Genomic DNA, 15375 nt, shown 5'->3' with positions numbered 1-15375 from the left:
TTCATCTTTGGGTAGATTTTAGAGGACATACTGTATATGTGAAGCTGTTTAGCAAGGGAAAGTTTGACAGAAGAAAATCCATTTGTTCCTCAGGATGTGTAATGTGCAAGAGATGAAAAATGAAATGTTTTATGCATATAAACCCAATTAACAGCTAAAACAAGGAAATTCCTTCCTCACCCTCTAGAATGTGAGTAATGCAGACATTTGCGCCAGTTTATGCTCTGATTATAATTTATGCCACCTCCTTAGCAGCACAAGCAAACTGTGTCTCTTTTGTGCAGCCCCAGCTTCACAGCGGAGGAATCTCAGAGGAAGAAAAGAGCCAGTGTCATGCGGTCAGACGGCATTTCAGTCAGACAAAAATTTGTGTCAGCACTTTCTGCCAGGGAGCGAGAGGCCAGCGTTCAGAGCTGTTAGCCTCTTTCTCAGAGGAGAGCCAGGGTTTAATGGGACTACTCTTCCACTCCATTTGCCGACCCGCATCTTACAGACCACAGCTGCATACATTTGAGCCAGCGACTGTCACTCTGCATACCTCTCTGCAGCCTGCGAGCTCCACACTCCCTTTAACAGCTGACAGAAGTTGTTCGTCTTCAGACACCACTTGAAAAACTAAGCAGACTAAAGACACAATGTGTGTGGACGACACAACGTTGAACCCTGGAAATGAGACTGCAAAGGTCACTGACAGATGCCTTTGTGAACTCCTTACCTTATTTCTTGGCTGAGCCAATTACTTGGCGGTGCCACCGTCATTTTCTCCCTGATTATGGTAGAACCAGAAGGCCTTACTCTAAAAAACTTCTAAAATGACTTTAGATCTATTTCAAAGCCAAATAATAATTTCATGGCTGGCCAGTCACAGACTAATTACATACGGCCCCAAGCCGACACATCGATCAGTGCTTGGAACACTTCTTAAAAATAAGACTTTTTCTGACAGACAGCTTCTTGGAGAGATGACAGCACCTCCGCTGTATGTATTCACAGAAAAATAAAATCACAATGACAACAGAAGGAGGCAACATTTCTCCATAAAATGCTGGATTATTCTACAGTGCCAACCCAAAAAGATGCATCATGACTGGATACATGTAAAAGGTAAATTCTCCAAGGCTGAATAGTTACTGGGTTGTCAGAACAAATTATTAAAGGCTGATTGGCTACTGTATGAATTTCAGGGGTTAAAAAGGACAAGAATAATATAATATATATATGATACAATATGTATTCCTGTCCTTTGTTAACCCTGTGTTTTGCAAGTAGTCACTGTGTCTATTGTTACTTCACATGATGACCTTGGTGCAATGTAGTAATAGGTGTAACAGGGTCTGAGATATATACACTGGTTTAAGTGCCAAGAAACTTGAGAGATGACTCACCATGAGTTGACAGCAGGCAGGTCTCCAAATCCGGCTTTGAGGGCAGTGAGGTGCTACATTTCTCTGGGCTGAACCACAGTCCCGATCCCTCTCCAGAGGGGACACCCAACAGTTCTCTACAAAGGCAACCACAGGAAAATAAAAAAAATAAAACTTTTACTCAATGTGAGCAACGGACTGAGAGAGCCTTGTATTGACACACAGCAGAAGCGGCAGATGCAATTGGCCGTCCGACTCAGTGGCGTGACAAGTTATGCAGTGGACTGTGTGGCCTGTTCACTCTGTTGATGATCTTTTTCCAACAAAGAACACAAACAGCGGTTGCTGATGCAAACAGCGCCGCTTGGGGCATCTACAAGGGCTGATTGTCAAAGGGCAGACTGGGACAGTAGACAGTTGTCACCCTCTTCAGGGGGGTGGATGTGACATAAAGTGCTGCTTTCAGAGTTGTGAGGCACAGCCATTGAGCCCCTAAGCACTCTGACCACATGTGTCATTATGTCATTAGGTGGCAAGTTAAGAACGGGGAGAGGGGGGACTGAAATCTCTGTGTGGGAGACGTCAGCAGTGATGTGATAAACACTAAGAGGAGGGAGACCTGGGGAGACGTAAAACTGAAATATTACATGTTTGTTCGCTTCCTCCTAAACAACATCTTTCAAATCATTAAATATATTGAGATTCATTTGGCATCTTGGTAAATAATGCCCCAAAATAATCTTTATAAATATGGATTAGTCAGAGCTACATTGGCCAACAGAAACATATGTTCAGGTTATCAGGCAATTACATAAACACAAGTGGCAGTTAAGTTGCTCTATAGAGAATGAATTAGCCCACACTTTTGGAAAGAGGACATAAAACGGTTTAAAATTAAGTTAAGAGAGTAATGTTTCAGTGTTTGATGGTTTTTAGTCAACACTTGAGTCAACACTCTCCCAGTGTAATTCAACAAATTCAGCTTCACAGAGTCTTTGTACCAAAGCCTCAATCCTCCCTCTGAAATATCCTCCATTGTCAATGCAGCCGATTTCCTCATATTCATAAAGGACAACTACGAAGTAGATTTTGAAAAGGAGGCAGAATGTCATTCCTGCACAAAGAAAATCTTCAGCCAAAATTACAAAACAATAATCAAGTTTTCTCATGGGTGTCATATGGACTTTATACTTTTCTAATTATAGTTAGCACAATGCTCTCTGTAGGGAACACTTTACAAGACTTAATCTGAATTTCACACCAAGTTGCCAACACGTTAATTAAGCTGAGCCAACCAATGGGAGTCTAAATAAGTTACAGTAATAATAATAAGAGGCAGTGAGAAAGTCATATCTCTGTAATTCTCTGGTTGATTATATTACATATTGATTATATATTGAAATATTTTTATTCAGGGCTTCGCAGGCTTGGGCTGAGAATTTAAATAGCTTCTGTGAAGCCATGCTTGGGGTAACATTTGGCTTTTTAATTTAAAGTGCATAAAATGTTTGTGAAATCCCACACAGTGAACTTTTAATGAAATGCCATCTCTTCGATCAAACACCATTTTTGATTTCAGATTCTGTTGGATTTGTTCTTGATTCACTGAAACAAAACACATCTGAAAAAAGGTGGTTATGCAGTTTTTATATAGGTGTGTGTGTGTGTGTGTGTGTGTGTGTTAGAAAAGCTCTTTACTAGAGAGGAGGGCTAATGGTTTGAGCACAGAGCATTTCCCAAGGTCGACTCCCCTTGTCAATTGAAGCTAGAAGGGTCACAAAGGCCGGCAGCTGCCCCCCCCAGTGGATGATGATTAGAAGAAAAGCGAGGACACAAAACCTCCCTGTGCTCTTCGTCTGGTTTACAATGATATGGATTGCCGAAGCCAAAAAACGGCATTAAATTTGAAAAAAAAAAAAACTATCCATTGAAATCTCAGTCCCATTGAAAGCCCATTCAAATGTGGCTGAATGCATAATTCTCCTTTGTCCACTGGGTTTCCATATTATTAACTGAAAAGGCCAGAAATACGATCAAAACAAATCATGCGACCAACACTCTAAGTCCTCATTTGACTGATAAATATGACATTTAAGCTTTCCCTCTCATCTCCTTCTCAGAGGCCATGAGTGTTTAAGCTTTCATGTAATACAAACGCCTCTGCGTAAAGTCCAGCAGTTCGTGTTTGCCTTTTCACGCTGCAGCTTCACACCGTGAAGAAGCCACTGCCCGTCTCACACTCCCTCTACCAGTTTGAGAAATAGGTATTCAGACAAATTGGCCTGCTTAGACCAGACGCTGCGCTCAGATCAAGGTGTCTGAGATCTCCCCTGACTATATTTTCTCTTTGCCAAAGGTCTGAGAAATAAAACACCGGGCACTGCGGACCAATTTCTTACATAAAAGACAAGAAAAATCACCTTCCATTGTTATCACCAATTAAAATAGGTTACTTCGGCCAAGATAGGATAATAAAAGGAACGATACATGTGTGGCTTGAAAGGTGACTCCTTTAATTGTGTGTTGTAGACTAATTGAGAGTAAAAATGTGATGTGATGTCTCAGTCTGAGGTCATACAACAGGCTGCCAGTTGTTTTATGCATAAACAAGCTTTAAAAAACACCTCATCAAGATGTTTTTCTATAGAAAGTTTTCAGAATATGCCCTTCAGCACTGTTATTACAGACTCCAGCTGAGAGAGGGGTCACTGTCGCCTCATTTCCTTACCCCCTGTTCTCCTGACCTCTTCTCAGATGTACCATAAATTTACTCTCATGAAAATATGTTTTTGTTACAGATCAGTTTCAGAAATAAACAAATATCTGTTGATATATTATTATTGGATTTTTTTTATTCTCATACAACAACATCAGCCTGAAAATGCTCCTCTGGAGTTTTCTCTCCTGTGATTATGTATCCACAGCAAGTAAATACTGAACTTCCCGACCTACTGCTGATTCACTTTCCTGATGTCGGTTTTTCAGTTAGAATCTGTGATCAACCTGCTTCACTTGCTATCCTGCAGTTCTTTAAGAGGTGATTCACTTGCTTCTCATTGTGTTCAGTTCTTCACTGTCACTTTGCAAGCACTTTATTCCAAGTACAGTTCAGCACACTGGGAATAAATGAAGCAGAGGCGACAATGCATTCTGTCATATCCATTAATCTAATTAATAACTACACAGACCTAGTTATTAGTGTTTCTCCTAAAATGGATGTGTTGAGTGCAACACTTTAGTTCACCTGCTTCAAACTCCCTTAAGCACAGGTGTCCAGTCATCCGAACTCCAAAATAAGACATACCGCCTCTTGTGTCGAGGCCTTGGCTCATTAAAACATGTTGCTAATGAGCCAGCACAGAGAGGATTCTGTATCGTCCAAACCAAAGCTTTTGGACTGCCAAGGCTGAGAAAAGCAGCATAAGCTGTTGAACGGCACAACCACCTCCAACACTTACAATACTTCTTTAAGAAACCGGCCTAGAATGTGCTTAGCGTTTTATTATAAGAAACGAAAATAGAACATCTGAGCAGCAGCCTGGTGGGTGTCTGTGCTTGAAGTGACAGGTACAGGTTTGAATGACAACGTGTCGAGCCATTATCTGAGCACGCTGAATTAACAGGGATCAACTTTAAACAACACTAACCTTCTTAACAAACACATGCCATCTGCCAGTCTACACTCAACAAAGCACCAAATGTTTTTCAGTGCCATTTTGAGAACAATCTTTATCTTATTCAGTGTTGATCAAGATGAATGAGACGTTTAGGCAAATACAGTCTGAAAGCTGTCCTGGCAGAGGGGCTGGAGCCCTCAAGGCGTGGAGAATGGGATATGGTTAGAGAGCTGGTTTAAAGCATCGGCTAAGATTAAGCCCTTTCTTAAAATCCATCTCATTACAGCAGTTACATCTAATAAAAGAGTGGGAGATGATGGGGGCATTACTCAGTCCTTAATACTGCAGCTAACATGTACTGGAGCCTCAGGTGAAATGTGTTTCTCTTTCTCTTTTTGTCTAGATCCCAGACATGCTGTAAAAACTATCGGTGACCAAAAGAACATATTAATGAAAGAGTGCGGTCCAAGATGGTTTTCTCCTGATTTCACTGGTGGGTCCAAAATAAACAGCAAAGGTGATTCACTGACTATGTACAAATGTGTTGATCAGTCTGCGCTCACATAGTGAAAACATTGACAGTTTCATGAACCTACTGCTGTGTCGTTAGCCCTCATTACGTCTGTGACTTCATGTTAAAAATGTATGCTTCGGGGCCTCCTATGTCTTGTTGGCTAAATGGAGAGGGAGCCTAATATAGTTTCCCTTGGAACTGACATTAACACTCTGTGGGGTTTTCAGCTGGATATTAATTAGAGGCTCATTAGGCATTTAGAGATGGCAGTCCCTCTGGCTTCCTGGCGACCACTGTGAAACTGGCTGACCCTGACCTTGGGAGAAGGCTGGAGCTCTCTACCTTTTCAGCCCTGGGAGAACAGCTATCAAGCAACTGTATCAGCCATGCTTCCTTAAAATATTGTATTTCAGAAAACACATCATTTGAAATATCAAAACAAACAAAAAAATAAAAGCATATGGCTTTGGGAGGTGAAAAGGAAACACAAAAACTTCATATATAAGAGGATAAAGCACTAAACTAAATTGAACCAGGTTTGCCAACCTATGACACACTTGTTAGTGCCTTTATTAAGTATCATCTTAGTGTGATCCCATAATTAGAAATTGGTAAACTAGATTAATGGTTAAACCAGCACGATGGATTAATGTTGACATGACATGTCAAGTCTCTGCTTATGAAAAACAGTGCATGTTTCATGCCGAGTGGTGTTGAGACAGAGCTATATGTACATTTTGCTGTGAAAACATCAAGCAGCATTTTGAAACCAAGCATGAGCAAATGTAGAACAAGAGGAGAGGGTCAAAATAAAACACTGTGCACCTCAGGCTACATTCAGGCTTCAGGTTTGAATCTGCTCGTTGGCTGGTTTGCGGTTTGAACCTGGGGTCTTTCTATGTCTATTTCTATGTATATCTAGAGTCTGCATGTTCTCCCCGTGCTTGCGTGGGCTCTCTGCAGATACTCCAGCTTCCTCCCACAGTCCAAAGAAATGCAGGTTACGTTAATTAGGAACTCTAAATGGCCCGTAGGTGTGGGTGTGTGCATGAGTGTATGTCTGTCTCTATGTGTCGGCTCAGTGATTGACAGGCGACCAGTCCAGAGTGTACCCTGCCTCTCGCCCAAGGTCAGCTGGGATTGGCTCCGGCCCATCCGCGCGGGCCGGATTGATTGGATCAAATTCAGGATAATCAACTTGCCTCTAGAGCCGAAATGATTAATGAACAATTAGTTGTCAAGTATGAAATGAATTGCCAACTAATTTCATCATCAATTAAATCTGTTTCTGTTTCTGCTCTGACTAACTTTTTCAGGGAGAAAAAAAGTCTAAATTCTTCTGTAACTGTACAGTTATACTTGTTTTGTTCCTACATCCCAAAGATATCAATATCTTTTTTCTGACATTTCATAAAACAAACAACTAAGAGATGAATTGAGAGAATAATCAGCACATTAATCTACAATGAAAATAATCGTTAGTTGCAGCCCTACTGTCCATAACACATACCTCCACACACATACCTGCACTATGAACACTTTACACACACAAGTGCAATATAGGCCACCTGGCCAACTGGACTACTTCAACACTGCATATTTGCACACACATTTAGCCATGCTAAGCTAAATCCGGCTGCTTTAATTTTTGTTCCTATTGTGTTAATAGATGTGTACATTTTATTTTATACTGCGCTTCTCCCAGTACTTCTTTTTTATATTTTCTATATTTTGTTCTATATATTTATCGTGGCTTAAACCGGGACCTGAGATGTATTACTGAAAAACTGACATCAGTGAAAACAAGACGTTTGCTTGAAATGCATTCAGCTCTGCTTAGGGCAGCATGCTTGCATGTTTACTCATCGAGCCTCATGCAGCTCCTCTTTATTCTTGCCCCTCGGTGTGTAGTTTGGGGAAGAGGTGGTATGGAGTATTTTTAGACCGACTCGGAGGGCACTCTGTGTTCTGACTGCTAACACAATGAACTCTCACGCCTGAACAAGGACATATTTTGGTGACTGGAAGCTAAGCAGTAGACCACTCCGCCACCTTAAAAACAATCCACTTTTGAAGAAAGCTTTGCTCTGTATGAACTCCATAAACAAGGCCGTCTGTTATTTTATGTTATCAAAAAACTGGCAAATCCTTAAAAGGGTTTTAGTGCATCTTGAGGAGAATCTCATAAAGAACATTAAGTGCCACCGTGGGGTACAGTACTGTAGATCCCACAGTAAGTAGAGACTTTTCATTTGAAAAGGACAAACCCATGCAGCTGCAAGCACTGTGGTCAGGCTTCTGACATTTGGTTGAACTGAGACAGTATATCTTTTCAATCTACATGCATTTTCCTTTTTGAAATTTACAAGAGAGCATGGTCTGAGTAAAACCATCTTGGCCTGAGTAAAATACAATAGTTTGTCTGAAAGGAATCTTAAAAATAGCCTGCATTACTGTGCCACGTAGCATTACAGGGCTCCATACTGACAGTGTGCAGAGCCAGGGCCACTTCACTTAGCTCCGATTCATTTAATCAAATTGTACTGCATGTGGGCACTGTGTGCAGCATGTTTGGTAAATCACAGTCAGGGTGTAACATAGCTTCTTTTGCAACATTTCATTTACTTTGTTAACCTCAAATAAAATCTAAAAGCACGTCTGGATGGTGCAATGTTGAAATAATGCTTTTTGCTACCTGCAAATGTTTGGCTACTTGTTTGATCCATTAAATCTTAAACTGCTACAATATGTTAATGTAGTTATAACTGAGTGTAATTGTTATCTCATTATTTTATTTCATAAAATGATTTTATTTCAAAATTTGCAAAAGATGAGCCGCCAAATGGGTATATGTAATTTCTAAACACTGCACAGCTCTGTAAATCTTCTATTCAAATTAAACTAGAAACACAAATTGAACAAGAATGACTGCAACTAATGGTAATCTTCATTACAGTTAATCTGTGGATTATGTTTTAATTAAATCTTAGTAGCTGAGTTTACTGTAAAATGTCACAAAATATATAGACAAATGTCTATGGTGAGGATGTAAAGCCCAGCCACAGTTAAAAAAAAACCCTCCAGGGATTCAGTTTATAATGATTTGAATTAGAGAAAAAACTCTACAAAAACAATAAAAAGGCCAAATGTCCTTAGGGTGCACTTGAAGATGAAAAAACTGATCACAGACATTCGTCAGACAAAAAAAATATATCATACTGGTTTACATCATCAACTAGTTTTGTCCTCACGCAGTCTTCATCAGGACAAAAATCTATGCTGAAAAGCCTCTGATTTCAAAGCCTGATTCAACAGATGTTTGGCATTTCTACTGGATAAGTTGCCTGAGCGCGGGGCCGGCCGCACACTGTTTTCACTAAAAACACAGGGTTTCAAAATCCTAACAAAGTTTTCAAAGGCACTGCATTATTCAAAGAACAGATTCACATTTTTTTCCTCTTTCAAAAATAGATCAGATCACATTAGCATGGCGGTGTGTAATGACAACCTGCAGACTCTTTGGCTGTGATAGTGCTAAATGATAAGATAAGGGTCTGATTACAAACATGATGAGAGAACTCAAAAACACCCTACTGACAACTGATAAGAAACTAATCCCATCAGCTCGCACAATGTGTGAACAAAATTGTGAAACAATGGTGGAACACAAGCGGCTTGCTCGGCCTGACCACACTGTAAACCGGCCTCTCATTGGCTAGTAGCTCATCCCATTGACAGATACAAGGTCATATCAAACATCTCGAGATTAAAGGCTCATTCCTTGACCTTGGAAACAATGGTTGACAAAGCAGTCTACAAGCTACCAAATGGGCCTTGTGGTGAGAGTGATTATCATTATCATTTTTGATATTATCATAGCAGCTGAGATGGGTCTGGTTAAAGCTGGTGTCCTCTTTCAGCAGCCAATCTTGGGCATTCTGATTTATAGCCATGTAGCCTATTTATTGTAGTTCCTTAACACAAAGGGCATCATTGAAAACAGCGCTGGTCCAGACTCAAAACAATGCTACTTTTCATAAAATCCTTTTCTCCTACACTCCTACACACGTTGTCACACCCTGTTTTAGCACACAAAGCCAATGGAAGCAGCTGTATTAACAACAACGTCTCCACTATGCTTCACAGACAGAGAAATGTCTGGCAAATTATAATGAAGTTAACCCATTAATGGCACCTCACATCAGAGGACTGAGGCCCATCTCCCACTGCTTAACTGGACACCACACACACACACAAGAGGAACAGTGGAGCTATTTAGATATGACAGAGCGCTAGTGTTTCATTGACAACTTGAACCAACGGCCCACAGATCACGTTACAAAGCCTTGGTGGCAGCAGTGTCACTGTACGAGCATTAAGAAGGTGACATGGTGGTAACCCTATTTGTCTTCCCACTTCAGCAGCACACAGTTAAAACGCACAGCTTTCATGACTGATGGAAAAGCCCCTGTTAATCTGCTAATAGTGACACCAGATGTTGTGAGTGAGGAGGACGTGGAGGATGAGTGCAGCTACTTGATGATGATGATGATGATGATGTCTCTGTTGTGCACAGAAGGAGACACATTGAGAAGCTACCCTGTGGGTGTCAAACTATGTTCTTTCAACATAAAACTCAGAGGTTGACCCCAGCAACACTGAGAAGTGAAGGTTGTTGGTATCGTAGCTGTTGTTCCAGCTATGAGACACTCATCCATTCATGTGCCTTCAGCAGCTCCGGCTGGCTCAAGCAGCTGTCTAATAGGCTAACAGGGATCTTTGGTTCCCTGGAGGAAACTTTGAGTGGCAGGCTGATTGGATATAGCCGCATGGCCAATCTTTGTTATCTAACAGCCAAGCCATCTTGGCAGAATCAGGTAATGTCATGTAAGTTAAGAGGTAGCACACATAAAAAAAAAAAAAAATGCATGTAACACTTCCACTTGTCCAGAGAGAAGTGATTAACTTGATTTCATTAAACCTGCATTGCAGCAATAAGCTCAGAGGCTCCAGTCACAGCGGCACCTGCCAATATGAAATATATCAGAGTAAACTATGGGGAAATGGGTAGAAATGACTTCCCACACATCCCTGACTCTGCAAGAAAAGGCTTCTGGTCTCCGGCCATGTTCACTCAAATACATCAGTTTGAACGAGCTGTTACATGTCAGCATCTTTCAGGCCTTATTAGCTTTTTAAAGATAACCTTCAACATCCAGACTAACATGCCAAACAAAAGAACACCACTTAGATTTCTTCTGCAGGGCATTCACAGGCCACTTGAGCCAGCAGCTGTATTTAATTTCCACCGAGTGGCTTTCCACTGTTTTCAAAGCGTTGTTTAATAATACAAACAGTGTGCCAGCAAGTCAATTCTGATTATGATTATTATTAGTAGTGGAGGTAGTGGTATCCTCATTAGATCTGATGGTTCGCATGCAGCACAGTGGACTGCGAACCATACATACATACGGTTACCTGTGCATTTATCCTGAATGTTCATGTAAGTACGTACAAATCAGATGCATGTTTCATGTTTCAGGGGGGAAGTGTGGATAAAAATGAGATGCAGTAAAGAAAACAGCAGAGGAGGGTATGGATACATTCTCTAGGCTCAACAGAAGATCTTGTTAGGCATATCCTCATTTGGGACATACAGTATAATGATCTGTAAGCAACGACTCTTGGCAACTGAACACATGTTTCTGCCAGATATACACAATACCATGCTGTGAGGAGCAGGGAGACTACAATGTTAGGTTAAAAACACACAAGCATCAAATTATAACATATTGATGCAGTGCTCCTGTTTATTGTTATGAAACAACTAGGCGTACATATCATAATAGCCTCTCTTGTATATGGCAGGCGAAAACATTAAAGCACTTTGATCCCGCACTGTATTTTTGGTTGAGCTGCAGAATTCGCTCTTAAAAAAGGTGTATATATATATATATTCAGCTTCTTTGAGGAGAAACAGGCAACAACATGTACAAGAAATACAAAACAGTTTCACCAGCACCTTTCTTTGAATCTATTCCGGATGGGATTTTTTGAAACCATAATCCTTTCCCATACAAACAGCACATATTCAAAATACCGCCGCACTGTTGTCGTGGTCGCGTTGAAAGCACCCTTCTGCAATAACAAAGCCACTGAAAGATATATGAAGTGGTATTTGTGACAAATAATACCCAGGAATAATCTCAATTGTCGGAGACTGAACTGCAGCAACAGAGGGCTGATTCCTACCGCAAACATCAAAATGTTTGTCTCGTCGAAGACACTGTGGTACAAGCGGGTGAGAAATACAGTCAAAATGTACCCAACTCAATAAATGTCACTGACTCCCAGCCGTAAGAGGAGACAAAAAGGTAGCAAACAGCTAACAACATATGAGATGAAACGGCCCGGGCTACCTCTGGTTCTGTTCACTAAGAAGAAAGACAGAGGCGCCGCGAAGACACCTTTTTCGCATCATTATTACATAATCAAAAGGGGGCCACACCGAAATGAGGAACATGCCTGGGGAGAACCCGTCCCTCATTAAAGGAGTTCAGTGCACCATTGTCGCTTCCAAATGAGGCAATTTCGGAGTGTTTTACGGGCTACCAAGACTATCTTTATCCACAGATTTCTCAGTTCGTTAAAGCTGCTGCTGCTGGTGTTTCTCTGAGGTGGCTGAATTTCTACTGGTGCACTCTGTCTGACGCTAATGCTGAGTTCCCCTTTGCCGTGCATTTTTAATATAACTGCCTGGCCCACTCTTTGAGTTTAGGATTGAATTACTGGCCAAGATGGAAATAAATTATGACCAAAATATCAATTTTAATTCCCTTTACACTGCATTTTTTTTCAAAACTGATGATTACGCTATTCATCCTACAGAGCACACATACATGAACATACTGTATACGTATACATATACACAAAACTAAAAAGCCAAGCATTTTTCCTCCCATTAGGCCTTCCAGGTTTCCTTCACTGCTTTTCCTGATTAAAACAGCATAAAAAGTGCCATTTCCCTCAGCGCTCAGGGGAATGAATCCAAAAATCCCCAGAGGACGACACCTTTATTCCTCATGCAGGAAACAATCTCACATTTTCAGAGCCGATACGATTCACGGAGCTGTCTGGATTCGTCGTGGACGCCTAAAGAACACAGAAAGAGCTGTTTTACCTCATTAAACAACAGTTCTTTTCATATCTGAGTGAGCAGTCAAACACTCTTAGAAGCCTCTTAATTAACTCCAACCACTTTAAAGAAAACAACGTGCAGTGTCACATATTTTTTACTATTATAAGGTGCATAAAACTGTCTATAAACAGCTGCTGGTGACAGTTCAAAGGTAAAAGAGTTTAAACTTTAACAATATTATACAATACCAGTCTGTCTTTCCACTGATTTAATCTGTGACTTCTTATATTTCCAAGAATGACCCAGAGAATAAGAATGTGCTTCAACATTTCAGCAGAGGGATTAAGTTAAAGAATGGTAGCTCTGCTAAAACAATATGGTTTCTGGTCAAGACAAAGTGATTTTGATCTCTAATGGAAAAAAGTCCTGTGGCTGCATTACATAATGTTCTATCTAGACTATTTTCAGTGGATAAACTGGTAAATCTCTGTCCTTTATAATGGATCTCCCCTTGTGCCCCAGATGAAACGACAATATATGTTGTTTGTTCATGCCCTCAAGAACACACGGACACAGAAATATTTTTTGATCTAAAGCCTCCAATGGCATCGTTTCTCTTTGCCCTCCAAAACCGTTACATATTTTTGTATTAAAAAAACAAATACATTTTATGTTGTGACAACACTATGGTTATGGTTTAGGCACAAAAACAACATGGTTGGGCTTAAGGAATGATCACGGTTTGGGTTAGAATAAGAACACAGCTAAGATTAGAGGACGATCATGGGTTGGGTTAAAAGGATGTTAAGGTTAGGGGACCTTCGTTGTCATGGTTACAGGAATAAACATATGGTTTAGGTTAGAGAGCGATCGTGGTCTTACCAAAAAAACAAAAAACAAAAACAATATTGGCTTTTAGTAGGAAACAGGAAACACACAGCAGACCATGTTTTGTTTACCCTCCCATCCACCCTATTGTTTTCAGGCACTTAGTGAGCTGACTGATGCTGGTGCTCGTCTTGGGCGGACAGACTCCACTGGACAACTACTGAGGCTTGGTGTAAAATGGCATGTCCAGACATTTTTGTCAAAGTGTTGTACAAGTTGTTTGCCGTAGTCGTTGCAGTGGAAATATCCGGATGTTCCCACATCAACCAAAGAGAAGCATCATGGGCCGAATGCAAATGATCACCAGTAATTCTTTTTAATGGCATTTGGAGTTTTAGCGTTCCAGGGTGGACATTTCTATCTACGATTGATCACCGAGATTCCATCTCCTGTGTAAATTCAATTCTACTCAATTAGGGCTGCATAATTAATCATATAATAACTGTGATAACAATTTTGCTCTGAAGAATAAATTACATTTTATCTTGTGCAATACTAGCATGGTGTCAGATTTGGTTCAAAAATCTGAGGGATGTTTTATTTATGCGGTGCGTTTTTTTACGTTTCATGTAAAACTGAAGGCTGATTTCCTTAAACTTAACTTTCATAACAAACCTTTGTGCATTTGCAACAGTATGGTCTTTTTGTTTTAACCTCTTAGGCCATCAGTGAGCCTGACAGGAGGGACTGTGTTGGCTCGGACTGTGGAAAACAAGGCCTTGTCACTACCCCCCCACCCCCCCAACACCCACCCCCCAAGCAGAGAGCGATAAGCACTGAAAGACAAAAAGTTTAGGGCTGGTCGACTGAAAAAGAAAAACATCATGATCTCATAATGGAAAACCTCCACACTGTGAACTCACAGATGTGTGTCAGGAGTGGGGTAGCAAGAGAGAAGCAAAACTAGCGCATGTCATTGATGTGATGAGAGAATGCTTTGAGGATGACTGTCTTTTATCTTTGCCGAGCCGAGCTGACAACCAAGAACTTGAATTAAAAAAAAAAAAAAAGTACAGCGAGACAGCAGTCATCTCCAGCCTCATACAAAAACCATGAGCGCTGGAACCCAAATCTTACCATACTGCAGACCTATTTTTCTGATAAATGCTTTATCACAGCAGTTCTCTGGATGCCATGAAGGCATAACTTGTGATTGTAAGCGTGTGTGTGTAAGCTATGCCCTAAAAATGACATTTTTTTTTTCCCAGTGACAGTTTTGCCGTTTTACAAATCTGCACCCTGTTTAAACCCAACCACATAACTGAGAAACATTAAACATCTAAAATAACTGCCAAGGTTTTCACGCCTCATAACATTCCCCATCCAAAGCAGACTTAGTTTCCACCATTTAAAGTGCTGAATGGTGATCATAGGGAAATAAGCGTTTTCCCCTTCCGAACAACAGGCATTACAGAGATTAACAGCCTTTGTTGAAACATACTATTACCACATAAGTCCCTGTCGAGAAGGACCAGATGTCAGATAATAGGCTGTGCGGAGTGAGCTAGGTGCTGGCCTGAAGCCACTGAACAAGTAAGAACAGCTTCTTCCATATAACCTCTTCACTTTATGGACAGCTTGTTGTCTGAGTGGGCAACCCCCTTATTCCAGGAGACTGTATGTGCTGTATACAGGATACACATAGACCAAACGTGTGAATATCCTTTGTAACAAACAATATATCCACAGTACAAGGTAACCATCTATTTGTGTAGAAGTAAATACATAATAACCTTTATATCCATTCACCATGTTAGATACAACCAGGCCTCTGTTTTAAAATCATCTGTACATTTTGTGGCAGCCTCCCCTCTCTTTAAAGGATATGTGTGAGTGACTATATACCAATAAACC

The 15375-nt window shown here is 40.7% G+C and overlaps 2 protein-coding genes across 3 annotated transcripts in view; both read right to left on the bottom strand.

The window, feature by feature from the left end:
- mfsd13a (major facilitator superfamily domain containing 13A) overlaps positions 1-15375 on the bottom strand; it is a 162694-nt gene that overhangs the window by 48304 nt on the left and 99015 nt on the right. The gene's annotated exons all lie outside the window — the stretch shown is intronic.
- Positions 1-15375, bottom strand: part of tanc2b (tetratricopeptide repeat, ankyrin repeat and coiled-coil containing 2b) — a 129148-nt gene that overhangs the window by 113180 nt on the left and 593 nt on the right. The window contains exon 2 of the mRNA XM_070851299.1: positions 1386-1501. The gene's annotated coding sequence lies outside the window, so the exon portion shown is untranslated. The remainder of the gene's footprint in view (positions 1-1385; positions 1502-15375) is intronic.

The sequence above is a fragment of the Pempheris klunzingeri genome, chromosome 20 (genome assembly GCF_042242105.1).
Source record: "Pempheris klunzingeri isolate RE-2024b chromosome 20, fPemKlu1.hap1, whole genome shotgun sequence".
In the NCBI taxonomy this organism is placed as follows: domain Eukaryota; kingdom Metazoa; phylum Chordata; class Actinopteri; order Acropomatiformes; family Pempheridae; genus Pempheris; species Pempheris klunzingeri.
Note: the sequence above shows the minus strand (reverse complement) of the source record. Positions and strands in the feature narration are given on the sequence as shown.